This window comes from Myotis daubentonii, chromosome 4 (genome assembly GCF_963259705.1).
Source record: "Myotis daubentonii chromosome 4, mMyoDau2.1, whole genome shotgun sequence".
Lineage (NCBI taxonomy): Eukaryota > Metazoa > Chordata > Mammalia > Chiroptera > Vespertilionidae > Myotis > Myotis daubentonii.
Window position 1 is genome coordinate 43,975,178 of NC_081843.1, and position 15,146 is coordinate 43,990,323.

At 43.0% G+C, this 15,146-nt stretch overlaps 2 pseudogenes; both read left to right on the forward strand.

The window, feature by feature from the left end:
- The first annotated feature begins 4,290 nt into the window (after nucleotides 1-4,290).
- Nucleotides 4,291-9,527, forward strand: LOC132233824 (nuclear prelamin A recognition factor-like; annotated as a pseudogene).
- Nucleotides 4,797-6,197, forward strand: LOC132232393 (phospholipid scramblase 3-like; annotated as a pseudogene).
- Nucleotides 9,528-15,146: the final 5,619 nt, after the last annotated feature.

A 15,146-nucleotide genomic window follows, 5' to 3' on the forward strand; every position in this document is an offset into this window, starting at 1 on the left:
ATGTTGACTGTAACTTAGTCTAAACATTTCAATTATGTATAGAAATTGTTGGGTGACTTAGTCTATACATTTCAAATATATCCTGCTGATTGATATTTTATTCACCATTTTTATCATTAGTAATTTTTTGTAGAAATTTCAACTAAATTTGTGGATTTAATTTTATTTAAAGACTTTTTCAGTTTTTGCTTCATATGTTTATGAGTTATTATGTACATAAAATTTTATAATTGCTATATTTTCAGGATGAAGTAACACTTTTATCTATATGAAATGCCTCTCTCATCTCTGTTAATATCCCTAGTCCTGAGGACTTCTTTGGTAGTAAAGTATATTTTTCCATCTTATTACTATTAAACTATATCTTTATAGTTAAAATACATTTTCTGTAGATGACACACAGCTGGATTTAGCTTTTTAGTCTATTGTAATATTCTTTGGCTTTTATTTGGAAAATTCAGAGCATTCATAATTAATCCAATTATTATATGGTTGTTTTTAAGTGTACCATTGGGCTATTTGTTTTCCATTTGTTTCAAATATCTTTTGTTCTTTTTCCTTGAATTATTTTTGACTAAATATTTTCATTATTCAATTTTTATTTACTATGCTTTTACTAGCAGTCACTTTTAAGTTTATATAGAAGTTCTAAAGTTTGCAATATGCATATTAATTTACCACAGTATCTTTAAGTAATATTATGCCACTTCAGATATAATGTAAGCAAAATTACTAACAGTATACTTCTATTATACCCTCCTTTTCTTTATATTATTATTGCAAACTTCCTACACTAGATGTCATAAACCCCACAAATATAGTAATTTTATTTAAACAATGTATTTTAAAGATATCAAAAAATGAGGGAATTTTTTATTTACCACATAGTGACTATTCACATCATTTCATATCTCACTGTGAGTCAAGCCTTCTCTCTGTGTCTGCCTCTCAAATATTGCCACTCATTGTAATAACTGCACTTACTTTGCTTTGGACTGCTAAGCACCACCATCTCATCTTTGTTATTTTGAGGTACAATCCTATTAATTGCTATCAGGCTGCTCAGTTCTCTTAACAGCACAGTCTCATTCCTACACAGGGACAGCTATTACATTATGTTTAAGGCTTATTTGCAGAATTGTGTCTATATCTGTAGTATACATTTGCCATTTTTAATACAAAATGGCAAGTCTGGGTTTCTAATTCTACCTTTAGTATATGCTGGTAGCTTGCCAATATCAAGATTCTGGTAGCGATGAATTAGATACGCTTAGATGGCAGGTCCTATTTTGCACCCATAGAACACTATACTTGCACTTTATAGCAATTTCCACAAATATAGTGAGTTAGATGTACAGGGGTGTGAAAAAGTAGGTAAGAACACTGGTCCAGAGTGTACCTGAATATTGCAAGTAGATTATAAGAATGAATAAATAATGAAGGCCGGTAACTTAAGCACTTACGAGATTGTACCTCAGTGCACTGTGCCACTGTGACATTCTTTGTGTTAATAAAGCTATTGTAATAATCATAACCTGCATGTCTTTTTCCATACAAACAACTATAAATCTACTTTTTCCTACCCCTGTTAATGAGTTCCTTAGCATTTTTTACTCTGGTTCCACAAGGATTGAGACTATGTAGACCCATTTACCACTACGAATCTTATGCCTAGTAGTATGCACTAAGAAGCCACTCAATAAATTTCTAATAAAATTGTAGACATGAACATATTGAGCTTGAAATTCTGGGAAACACAGCTATGGAAAAATAGAACTTTTCAAATATTTACCAAAGAAGAATTTTAGACAGATTAGCTTGAGTTTGACTGCTAGTAAAACAAAAACAAGCAGTGATTCACAAATAAGTAGTATTTAGAAAAAAAAGAGCCAACTTTCTTTGAAAAAGCATGTAGATTTTTTAAGCTAAAATCCTTAGTAGAAAGAACAGTCTTTGTGAGAACTAACTGCAGTTACAACCAGTTAATAAAACTTCTAACCATGTTCAATATTGAAAGCCCTCAATGCTCTAAGACTGAGAGTCTAAGTCACAATTTAGTGACATACAAGCACATTTCTAGAAAAGATAAAGATTTTGAGGAAAAATGTGACAGGTATAAGCATAGTATTTTCTTAAACAAATACCAATTTTATGTGCACTGAATAGAAAAGGCAAAGTTCTGTGAAGAATTATTAGTGAACACTTTTTGGTTTAATGAAATAAGAAATGAAATTTTACTGACACTAATAATTATTAGAATGCTAAAGTGACAGTGGCTAAGAAAGTGGTAAGGGTTATTACTTATATTAATATGTTAATTATTTTAATATACATATTTCAAAATGCAAAGGAAAATATAAACATTAATTAATTTCAAAGTCTAAGATTTTTGTTGTTAATCATGAAAATTAACTAAACTCAGATTTGTTCATCCCATTTTTGTTTCATCTTTCCATTGAGTCTCTCATTTAGTTGACTACCGGTGAAGCTGTAATACTGGTTCCTACTAAGAACACATTTAATGGAAGAAACTGAGGCCTATAAAAAAACTAAAATCGATGTTTGGCCTAAGTTACGATATGAACACAAATCTCCATTAGCCAAAGGACAGTGATAAATACAACAAGCCCATCAGGGACTCTGAAAATTGGTGACTCAATAGGCTGATTTAAATAGGGATGACTCACATTTCAGTAAATCTTTATTACTGTGAGCAAATCAGGTTGTAACATTTTAGTGTTCTTAGAAGAAATTGGTTATTGATTATAAACAAAAGTCATAGAATTTGATACAAACATAATGAAATGAGAAGTTGGGAAGTATCCTTCATGTTAATGGCAGTTAACACTGCCATGGACCTTCTTTTGAAGTAATTCAGATAGACTTTAATGGGATTTTCTCCCACAAGAAACATTTCCAAACTTGAAATTTACAGTGTTCATTCCCTGTGATGTGTGGCAGGATTTATTTTCTGTAGTAATGGCTTTAAGCCTATAGAGCTTCCTTTAGTTTTGGACTTATGACCTCCTTGTTCTAATTTCTTTCTTAGTTTATGATTAAATGGAATAGCACATATAAATCTTCACAATTAATCATTAATTTCTTCTAGGCATTTCTCCTATGCAGTCTCAAAGTAATTTTCAGACATATAGTTTTACATGTGCCAGCAACTTGTCTTTCAAAAACACTAAGCAAAATATATCTTTTGCCCTATCTTTAAATTTCTAATTATAGTTCAGTTTTTCATGACATTTCTTTTTGCATTAGATGTCCCATACCAACTAACAAGAAACATTTTTAGTATTACAACAAAGAGTTGGAAAATATTTTTTAAAATAACTTATTTTTAATAATGAGTATACAAATGGCTCTATATCTGAAATCTAAATGGGATTCCCCCCGTTATTACCTTAAAACACAGAAACTATAAATAAAAATAAAATCTAAAATAAATATCCTTGTAGGAAACAATTTATCAAGAAATTGGCTTAGGCCCTAACCGATTTAGCTCAGTGGATAGAGCATCAGCCTGCAGACTGAAAGAAATTGGCTTATATTTATGCTTTAACTACAAATTCTGTGTCAGCTTCAGAAATAATTTTACTTCCGGCAGAAATGCATCAATATGAAAATATAACCTGAGCTCAAGTTTTTGTTGTTAAATTAAAATGTAGAAATATCGTGTTAATCCTAATATATAAGAAGCCAGGTGTCGTCACGACCTAAAGGACAGGATGGACGACCGAACAGCAGGCTAGGGAGCTGAGGGAGCAGGAGCTGATCAATTGGTGGCAGCGGTGACTGGCGAGGCGCTGGAAGGCAGACCTCTTGGTCCCTCCTCCCTGGCCCTTAGACTCTAATCCAGTGGTTCTCAACCTTCCTAATGCCGCGACCCTTTAATACAGGTCCTCACATTGTGGTGACCCCCAACCATAAAATTATTTTCGTTGCTAATTCGTAACTGTAATTTTGCTACTGTTATGAATCATAATGTAAATATCTGATATGCAAGATGTACTTTCCGCCACCGCTGCTAATCAATTGGTGGCGGAGGCGGGGCAGAACTGGGGATTGGCTTCCTTAGTAGTCCTGCAGGTTCAATCTCAAGAGGACAGCCAGTGCTGCTGGCCTCATGGAACTCGGCTTTGGGCACTGCGGCCTCTTCCCCTCCCTAGACACACCACAAGGAATAAAGGATACCGCCAGCAGCGCCAAGGGCGACCAGCTGTGACTGCTCTCTCCATGCTTCCTCCAGGTCACTCGAGCCAGCCCCAACCCGCCCCGCTCCAGATGAAGTGTGATCACTGCACACATAAGGAATGTAGTAAAACAAAAAACAAAAAAAAAAAAACGATGACCAAAGGCCCGCTTCCATGAGCTCTCGGGAGCCTCCAAGCGCTGGAAACCCTGACTATTTTAGGGGCTTCAGGTGAGCAGGGAACGAGGAGAGATCAAGAAACCTCCCTCAAGGTCAGGCCCTCAGTCTGATCACTGATCCATCTGTCCTGCCATCTGCCAACAGCCGCCTCCACAGAGAATGAGAGGACAAAGGGAGGGGGCGTTTCTGCAAACCCCAGAGGGAATCCAGGGTCCCAGGTACTCTGCCCCGCCCACTGACACTTTCGGTTTCTCCCCAGTAAGAGGTGCCACCTGAGAGACCCTGGCAGGCACCTGGAACAGCCACCTCTCCGTGTTTGCCTGTTCGTCTTTGTGTCTGTGTGTGTCAGGCTGTCCCTGAGCTTGCCTCCACTTCTAGAACTAATCTTCCAGTATAGCGGCAACACGCAAACCCTCATCCCTTTCCTATGACAGGGTACTTGCCCCCAACAGGCTACACCCATTCGCCCCCTCCTCCCTACCCTGTGACCACTGGGTACCCGGAGCAGGTGCAGCATCCTGGGCCCGGACTGGCGCCAGTGCCCACCCATGTGCCTGCCCCTGCACCCGGCTTTGCTCTCTTCCCCTCGCCCGGTCCCAGTGTCATGGGGCCTGCTGCCCACCTCTTGCCACTGCCCTGGGTGTCTTCTGGCCTCAAAGTCTTGGTGCTGATGGATCAGATCCTGATTCACCAGAGGGCTGCGCAAGCGGAAACGCTCCTAGGCTGGGAGAGAAGTAACCAGTATGAACTGCGATCAGGGGCTAGGCAGCCCCTGGGTCAGACAGCCGAAGAGAGCAACTGCTGTGCACATCTGTGCTGCAGGGCCCACCGGCCCCTTTGTGTCCGTCTGGTGGACCCCAGGGACCGAGAGATGGAAGTACAGTCGCCACCAGGCACCACCATTGGCCATGTGCTGCAGACCTGGCATCCCTTCCTCCTCAAGTTCTCCATTCAAGATGCCGATCACCAATGATCCTGCAAGTGGTGGGGCCCTGCTGGACCTGTGGCTGTAGTACAAACACCAACTTTGAGGTGAAGACTCCGATGAGTCCCACAGTGTGGGCCACATCAGCAAGCAGTGGCGGGAGGGAGAGGGGGATGTGGGGTGCTGCTCCAAGAAGCCCTCATGGATGCAGATGACTTTGGCTTGCAGTTCCCTCTGGATCTGGACATGAAGAGTGAAGGCTGTACTGCTGGGAGCCACATTCCTCATTGACTACATGTTCTTCGAGAAGCAAGGAGGCACTGGGCCCTCTGCTATCACCAGTTAGACAGCATCTCAGGGAGAGGACCATCACCTCAGCCAGAACTCAAGATAGTCACCTGGCCTGGCCTGGACCCTCCTCAGAGGTAGCCCCTTTCCTCCATGTACACTGCAGAGGAGAGACAGGGACGCCTAAGAGGCTGGGGCTATGGTGCCCCATCCCTACCCTACTCCCCTGGCCTCCTTCACCTGTGGCCCCCACAGGAGGGTATGTATGAGAGCCTTTCCCCTGCAACCTCTCACCACTGTCTCCGGCCATCCCTCAGCACACAGGCATATCAGCTTTCAAACTTGCCCTACTCATTTCCTCTCACCCCCTTCCAGGGCCTCTGCTCTGTATGGGGCCTTTGGAATCCAGGGCTCTGGGGTTTTACAACAGAGCTGGGGTGGGAAAGGGTAAAGAGCACCAAATATGTCTGATATGCCACCCACCTCTGCCTCAGCTTGATCAATTAGTTCAGCCTCAGAATGTGGCACTCACAGGGGATCCCTACTTCACCAGCAACGGCTGTCCAGCCTTGGCCCTAGTGCCAACCTCCTCTCCCCCTTGGCCCTCCCCACACCTGGTGCTTGCTATAGCTCCGTGTGCCTTACTTAACCACCCCTTCCTTCCCTGTTCCTACAAATGAGGCTGCATCTGTGTATGTTATCCTATCTAATCCTATCTAATAAAAGAGAAACAAGGTAATTAGCGTATGACCGCTACCCTTCCCATTGGCTAATCAGCGAGATATGCAAATTAACTGCCAGCCAGATGGCGGCCGGCAGCCAGGCAGCTTGAAACTAACATGAGGCTTGCTTGCTTCAGTGATGGAGGACTCCAAAGTTCCCCACCTGCCTTGCCGGCCTCTGAGCTTGCAGTTTAAGAAACATTGTAACAAATATAGAAGCTAATCAAAACCCCAGAAACCTGCTTTCAGGGAGCCCGGGATCTCAGAGGTGGAGTTATACATTGTTTCGATTATAGAAGCCAAACAAACCAGATACCTTCTTTAAGCAGCAGAGGCCTCAGAGCTGGAGCCAGAGCTAATGCTGGCCCAGAATAAAAAAGAAAAAAGAAAAAAAGGAGCAGTTGGGAGCTTCAGTCGGCCTGAAAACAGCCCTCAGCCCCTCACCCAGACTGGCCAGGCACCCCAGTGGGGACCCTCACCATGAAGGGTGTGTGACCAGCTGCAAACAGCCATAATCCCCTCATCCAGGCTGGCCAGGCACCCCAGTGGGGACCCCCACCCTGATCCAGGACACCCTTCAGGGCAAACCAGCCAGCACCACCCATGTACCAGGCCTCTACCCTATATAGTAAAAGGGTAATATGCCTCCCAGCACCGGGATCAGCGTGACAGGGGGCAGCGCCCAAACCCCCTGATTGCCCTGCGGCTCTGTGAGTGACAGGGGGCAGGGCCACAACCTCCCTATCCGCCCTGCTCTGTTCGTGACAGGGGAAGGAGCCCCAACCCCCTGATCAGCCCTGCTCTGTGCCTGATAGGGGGGAGCTTCCCAACCCCCTGATCGCCCTGCGGCTCTGTGACAGGGTGAGGTGCCTCAACCCCCTGATCAGCCCTGCTCTGTGTGTGACAGGGTGCGGCGCCCCAACCCCCCCCACACACACCCCCGCCATGGGCCCTGCTCTGTGTGTGACCGGGTAGAGCCATAATCTCCCCATCAACCCTGCCCTGAGTATGAGAGTGGCGGTGCCCCAACCCCGTGATCAGCCTTGCTCTGTGGATGATAGAGGGCAGCGCCCCAACCCCCTGATCAGCCCTGCTCTGTGTGTGACAGGGGGCGGTGCCCCAACTCCCCTATCGGCCCTACTCTGTGAGTGACAGGGGAGAGCTCCCCAACCCCCTGATCGCCCTGCATCTCTGTGTGTGACAGGGTGCGGCACCCCAACCCCCCCATCTCCCTGCCATGGGCCCTGCTCTGTGTGTGACGGGGTAGAGCCATAACCTCCCCATTGGCCCGGCCCTGAGTGTGAGAGTGGCAGCGCCCCAACCCCCTGATCGGCCCTGCTCTGTGGGTGATAGAGGGCGGTGCCCCAACTCCCCTATCGGCCCTACTCTGTGAGTGACAGTGGGGAGCTCCTCAACCCCCTGATCGGCCCCGCTCTGTGCATGACAGGGGGGAGCTCCTCAATCCCCTGATTGACCCTGCTCTGTTCGTGACAGGGTACGGAGCCCCAACCCCCTGATGGGCCCTGCTCTGTGCGTGACAGGGGGTGGTGCCGCAACCTCCCCATCAACCCTGCCTTGAGTGTGACAGGGGGCGGTGCCCCAACCCCCCAATCAGCCCTACCCTGAGCGTGACTGAGGGTGGCATCGCAACCTCCTGATCCGCCCTGCTCTGTGCATGACAGGGGAAGGTGCCCCAACTCCCCAATCGGCCCTGCTCTGAGCCCGACCAGGGGCTGCACCTAGGGATTGGGCCTGCCCTCTGCCACCCAGGAGCAGGCCTAAGCCAGCAGGTCGTTATCTCCCGAGGGGTCCCAGACTACGCGAGGGCACATCCTGGGCTGAGGGACCCCCCCCCCCTCCCGAGTGCACAAGTTTTTGTGCACGGGGCCTCTAGTATTCACATAAACTTTGTAACATTTTAGAAACAAACAAACAAAAATGATGACCAAGAGAATGCTGTAGTCAACGTCTGGAGTCCGGCTCAGGAGAACGGAGAGAAGGGAGGATTCCATAAGCTGGTTGATGCCAAGATATTTCTGAATGACTGCCTGGCATGTGACAGTTGTGTGACCACAGAGGAAGGAGTCCAAGTATCTCAGCAGAACACCAAGGACTTCTTCCGTGTTCTGAACCTTAATAAGAAATGTGACACCTCACAGCACAAGGTGCTGGCAGTGTCCCTGTGTCCTCAGTCTCTGCCTTATTTTGCTGTTAAGTTCAGCCTGTGTCACTGATGCATCCAGAAGGCTCTGTGACTTCCTCAAAAGCCGTGGGGCGCACTGTCTCCGACATGAAGATAGCTGTGGACTTCAGCATCCTGGAGAGTCAGAAGGAATCTCTGTGTCGGTACTGCCAGCACCATGAGGAAGAGCCCCAGCTACTCATGCTGACCTCCACCAGCCCCTGCTGGGTCCAATATGCAGAGCATGTGCTGGGTCACCCCATCACCCCCCACCTCTGCAGGCCAAGTCTCGCCAGCAGATCATGGGCTCTCTGGTGAAGGATTACTTTGCCAGACGGTAGAACCTGTCCCCAGACAAGATTTTCCACCTCATTGTGGCCCCATGTTATGATAAGAAACTGGAAGCCCTTCGAGAAGATGTTCCCACAGCTTTGCATAGTTCCTGGGGTGCTGACTGCATGTTAACCTCAGGTGAAATTACCCAGATAATGGAGCAAAGTGACCTCGCCTGGAATGACATCGCCGTGGACACTCTGTTTGGGGACATGAAGGAGGAGGAGATGAGGTTCCACAAGGGTGCCAGCTCTGATGGGTACCTGGTGCACATCTTCAGGCACATGGCTAAGGAGCTGTTCAACGAGGGCAAGGGGGTGCTCACCTACCACACCCTGAGGAACAAAGACTTCCAGGAGGTCAACCTTGAAAGGGACGGAGAGATTCTGCTATGCTTTGAGGTTGCTTACGGCTTTTGGAACATCCAAAAGTGGTCCTGAAGCTATAGAGGCGCAAGTTCCCCTGCCACTTCGTGGAGGTCCTGGCCTATGTTGGGGATGCCTAAGCAGCAGGGACCAGGCTCAGGCAGACGAAAGGCGGGCAGACAGGGCACTGCTGCGGCAGATGGAAGGCATCTATGCTGCCATCCCGGTGTGGCCCCTGGAGACTAGCACCCATGTGCCAGAGCTGTACCAGGAGTGGCTGGGGGTGGGGTGGGGCGACTCCCCCTGGGCCCAGGCTGCCCTGAACACCATCTAGCAGGGCCCAGGGCAGCCTGCAGGCCGCCTGAGGAGGGGTGTCAGACGCACAAAAGAAAGGCTTAGCATCTCTGTCATCGCTTTGGTTTTCAGAATTCCCTGCTCCCCATCTGTCAGCTCCCTTCCTCTGAGTGGTGCTATCATCATCACATGGGTGCAACTGGAATACTGTACCTCAAGAGGATTGCCCCAATGTATGTATCCTTTTATCCGACGATGAAAAAATCCCAAAGAACAAGAATGGAGACAGACTACTGTCCTTTAGGCTTAACAAAAACTCGGAAGTGTCCTGTGAAGAGCTGAGACTTGGTTTTCTCCATGCGCCTCAGAGAGACTGGATGAGGAAATGGCCCGGTTTGGCCCTGACTGTACCCACTTATGTTACTCTTGAAGGTATCTTGCCACAATGTGAATAAACTCCCACCTTTTGGAATAGGGGCTCATACGAAAGTCTGCATTCCCAACTTTTCTTGAAACAGATCCATGTTCTGCAGCTGTGGCCACCATCCTGAGACCAGGTCCTGTCGGTGGGAATCAGGGGGCACTGGAGTGGACCCTCCCCTCTGTGCCCTATTACATTCAGGGATTGAGCTGAACTCACTTTGAGGGAGCTTGGCAAGGGTGACAGGTGTCAAAGATAGAAAGGAGAATGGAGAGGCAGACACCCTGCTCAGTCCCTCCCTGGGTGGGGTCAGACAGATGAAGGCTGGCCAGCCTGCCCCACAATTGGGTGAGATAGCATCCTCTGTGTCCAACTCTCACCCCCTCAGCTCCAGGCAGCCCTCTGCGTTCCATGACAGCACAATCTGCCCTCACATGCTGCTCGCCCTAAATGAGAAGGAAAAGAGCAGTTGGCCCACAGACAACTACACAGAAAGATAGGGCTCATGGCTGGCGAGCGCAGTGGCGGTGGCATGAGTCTCTCCTGCCTCAGTGGCAGTGCTAAGGAGCAGCGAGCTGAGTGGTAAGGAGCAGCGAGCAGGCGGGAGGTAAGGAGCGAAGGTTCCCAGACTGTGAGAGGGATTTCCAACAGTTGGCTTAGGCTCCTTCCCAAGCAGGCAGATATCCCCTGAGGGGTCCCAGACTGCGAGATGGTGCAGTCTGGGCTGAGGGACTCCCCCCCCTCCAGTGCACGAATTTCATGCACCGGGCCTCTAGTTATTAATAACTATTAACACCATAAGTAAGACATCTGTTTAAGCTCATACATTCTAAAAATGGTCAATAATTATTCATTACTTTTCAAATATTGAATGGTAAACATATTACAAGAGAGCTTTTTTTTTGGCCATGACATCTTAAGTACATTTGTATAATAAATACATTATTTGACTATTTAATGGTGAAATATTGAACTTTCTGGGCTAAAATCCGTAAAGAGCATGTCACATATGTATTCTGTAGGAGATAAAAATAAACAAAAGGCATGAAAATCAGAAAAGGACACCATTTCCGTAATTATAAATGACATGATTGCTTGTATAGATAATTGTTCTATTTTCCAAAGCAACTACCCTCAACTAATGAAGTAATTTAGAAAAGTTTCCAGGTATAAAGTCAATAGAAAAAATCAACTGTAATTCTACATAATTGCAGATAAAAACTGGAGAGTGATATTTTAAAAGTTACATTTGTGATACTGTCAATGTAACATATTTAGATAAAATTTATCCAAAAATGCAGACCTTTGCACTGAAAACATTGCTAAGACAAAGGGGGTGGGAGTGGGGGGTGATATATCTTTTTCATTTCTTAGAATACTCAATATTGTTAAAAATGTAAATTATGCCAAAAGTTGACCTAAAATGCATAAAAATCCAATCAATATTCCGGTTGGCTATTGTCAAAATTGACAAACTCACTTTAAAATAGAAATAGAAATACGAAGGGCTTATAATGACCTAAAAAATTTTGGGGGGGAAAAACAAACAAAACAAAATTGGAGGACTTAACTATCTGAACTTAAACCTTAGTATACATCTACAATAATCAAGACAATGAGGCATAGGCCTAAAGAGAAGCAAACAGATTAATGGGACAGAAAAGAGTACAAAAATAAACCTATATAAAGTCAGTTGAATCAAAGTAATTCAATGGTGGATGAAAATAAAATATTCAAGAAATGATGCTGAAACAAATATATATATGTACTGAGGAAGGGGACAAAAATAATGAACTCTTACCTCACTCCAAATTAAAAAACAAGAACAACAAAAACATTAATTGGAGAGGAACTACAGTCCTAAACATAAAAGTTACAACTATAATGCTGTAGATGAAATCACAGGAGAATAATTTTGTGACATAAGGGTCTGTAAATACATCTATATCTTTCACAGGACACAAAAGAAAGTAAGTCTTAACAGAAAAAAAATGTCAAATTAAATCATCAAAATTTAAAAAAATTTATTAATCAAAGGAAACTATAAAGAAAGAATAGGTAATCACAGATTGGAAAAAATGTGGCAAACATATATCTGACAAAGGACTTGTAGCCATAATATATAACATATTCTACAAATAATTTAAAACAAATAACCCAGTCAAAAGTAGATACTTCGTAAGGGAAGGTATATGAATAGCAAATTAGCCCCGGAAAGAATGCTCAATATTATTAGTCTTCATGAAAATTTAAACCACAATACATACCACTACACACCTATTAGAATGGTAGGTTTAATTTCTTTTAATTTATTAGGGTGATATTGGTTATTAAGGTTACATAGGTTTAAAGTGAACACGATCTGTATATTGCATTGTGTACCTACCACCCAAAATCAAATTTTCTTCCATCATCATATGTTAGACCCCCTTTACCCTTTACTATACCCCCTTCTTCCCTCTGGTAACCACGATACTGTTGTTTGTGTCTATGAGTTCTTGTTTGTTTTTCTTGTTTGTTCATTTGACTTCAGTTTTATATCCCACATATGAGTGAAATCATATGGTTCTTAAATTTTTCTGCTTGACTTATTTCATTTAGCATGGTATTCTCAAGGTACATCCACGTTGTAGCAAATGGAAGTATTTCATCTTTCTTATGGCTGAGTAGTATTCCATTGTATATAGGTACCACATCTTCTTTATCTAATCATCTATCAAAGGATACTTTGGTTGTTTCCATGTACTGACCACCATAATACTGCAATGAACATAGGGGTGTATATATCGTTGCAAATAAATGTTTTCAAATTTTCTAAAAGATGCCCAAAAAATGGATTTGTGGGTCATATGCTAACTCTAGTATTAGTTTTTTGAGGGTCCTCCATAGTGTTTTCAATAGTGGCTGTACCAGTCCATATCATCACCAGGAGTGAACAAGTATTCTTTTTCTTTCACAACCTTTCCAACACTTGTTTTACTTGTTGATAATAGCCATTTTTACAGATGTAAGGTGATATCTCATTGTAGTTTTGATTTGTATTTCCCTAATAGCTAGAGAAGTTGAGCATTAAAAATTAAAAATATCACCCTGGCCTGGGTTTCTAAATGGTTAGAGCATCAGCCAATGTCCCAAAGGGTCTTGTGTTCGATTTCCGGTCAAGGGCATGTACCTGAGTTGCAGGTTTGAGCCCCACTCCAGTCAGGGTGTGTGTGGGAGGCAATCAATCGATGTGTCTCTCTCACATCAATGTTTCTATCTCCCTTCCACTCTAAAAATCAATGGAGGCTAGCCGAGCGTGGCTCAGTGGTTGTTGACCTATAAACCAGGAGGTCACAGTTCGATTACATGTCAGGGCATATGCCTGGGTTGCCGGCTTGATCCCCAGTGTGGGGCAAGAAGGAGGCAGTCAATTAATAATTCTCTTCATCACTGATGTTTCTATTTCTCTCTTCCTCTCCCTTCCCCTCAGAAACCAATAAAACATATTTTTTTTAAAGCAATGGAAAAAAATATCCCCAGGTAAGGATTAATAACAACAACAACAACAACAACAAAATTTAAATACCAACAACTCAAGTGCTGTCAAGAATGAGGGGCACCAGAACTCTCATACATTTTTGGTGGACATGTAAAATAATACAAGAACTTCAAAACATTAAAGTTTCTTTCAAAGTTAAATATACATCTACTTTATGAACCAGAAATTTCAATCATAGGTATTTATCCAAGAGAAATAAAAATGTATGTTTACAAAAAAGGTTAAAATATATACATAGAAGTATTCATAGCCAACATCTAGAAACAACCCAAATGATCAGCAGAAAAAGAGATAAACAAATTGATTGTGGTATAGTTGTATCACAAAATACTTTTCAGCAGCAAAAGGAACAAATTACTTAAACATAAAAACATATAGTTAAATGGTGAAAGAGGTAACCATGACCAGGAAGCTTGAATTCCTTGTGGTAAGTATATATAGAAGAATAGAGGGTTTAATAAAATTACTTGTTATGAATTTAAGCCAAATAGAGATAGCAAGGTTGGGAGTGTAGTCAGTTAAGGAGGGGTGGGTGTCTGGTCCACTACCTTGACTTGTGTTGCTTGAGGAGATCTGGAAATTCACACTTATTCACTATGTGAAGACCTCTTTACTAGTATGGCTGGAATGATAGGTTGAGACAGCCTGGGGTGGGGTGGTCTTAGAGTGTGTGGGTTTATTCTTTACTTCTATTAACAAAGAGGTATTTTACACCAAGTTTAGTTCAATATAGATTTTTCTATACTTTGAAATCTTACACATTGTCATGTAATACATATTAAGCACTTAATACATGCTAATACACACTGTATATTCTAAGTGTGTACATGTTTTAACTCAGTTAATTTAAACATGACCAGTTCATTTAAACAACATACATACATGTAAGTATCATCTTTATTTTAAAGATGACAAAATTGAGAGGATCACAAAACTAGTAAGCATCTAAAATGAGAATTTCATTCCAGGGAATGTGGCTCTGTAGACCAAGTACTCACCTAAATTCCAATAAATAAGAACACAATGGATTGTGTGTGTATGTGTTCTGTTAAAATTATGTGTTTGATGGATTCAATTATTTCCTCTTTGCATATTTTAACTATTACACTATTAAAACATTCATTTTTAATGTTAATTATAGGTATTATGCAAAATACCTGTATTTCCACCTCAGGAAGAGAAATTTAAGGACTATTTTTGACAACAACAAGCTCCCAAGATCATTCCTTCTACTTAGTTAGACCACAGTCATCAGAGTTACATATTAGCTTTGAAAAGCAGCACAGAAGTGGAAACACCAATAAAAACGATCTGAGAATAGTCCTCAAGAAATAAGGAGTATAAAGGTCAATTATTTGAAAAGCCATCAGACAAGAACCTGTTCTTATTTTCATGCCCCAAACTCTGCACTTGGAATTCCAGGGTCATAAGTTTGATCAGACATTATTTTAAGAGGCAGACAGATGGATGCTTAAATTTTATACTTTGGTTCCAGTAGATAAGTAGATTTTCACAATAGCTGGATTCTGTAATATTTCCTAACTTATTATATGCCCTAGTTGTTCACTCTATAAAATTCAAATTGATGATGCCAATGGTCATCAAATCAGCTATAACATTGTATTGGATTAATATCTTCTATAAATTAAATATTATTTTACAAATTTAGTAAAACAAATCCCCAATTTTGAAAATTT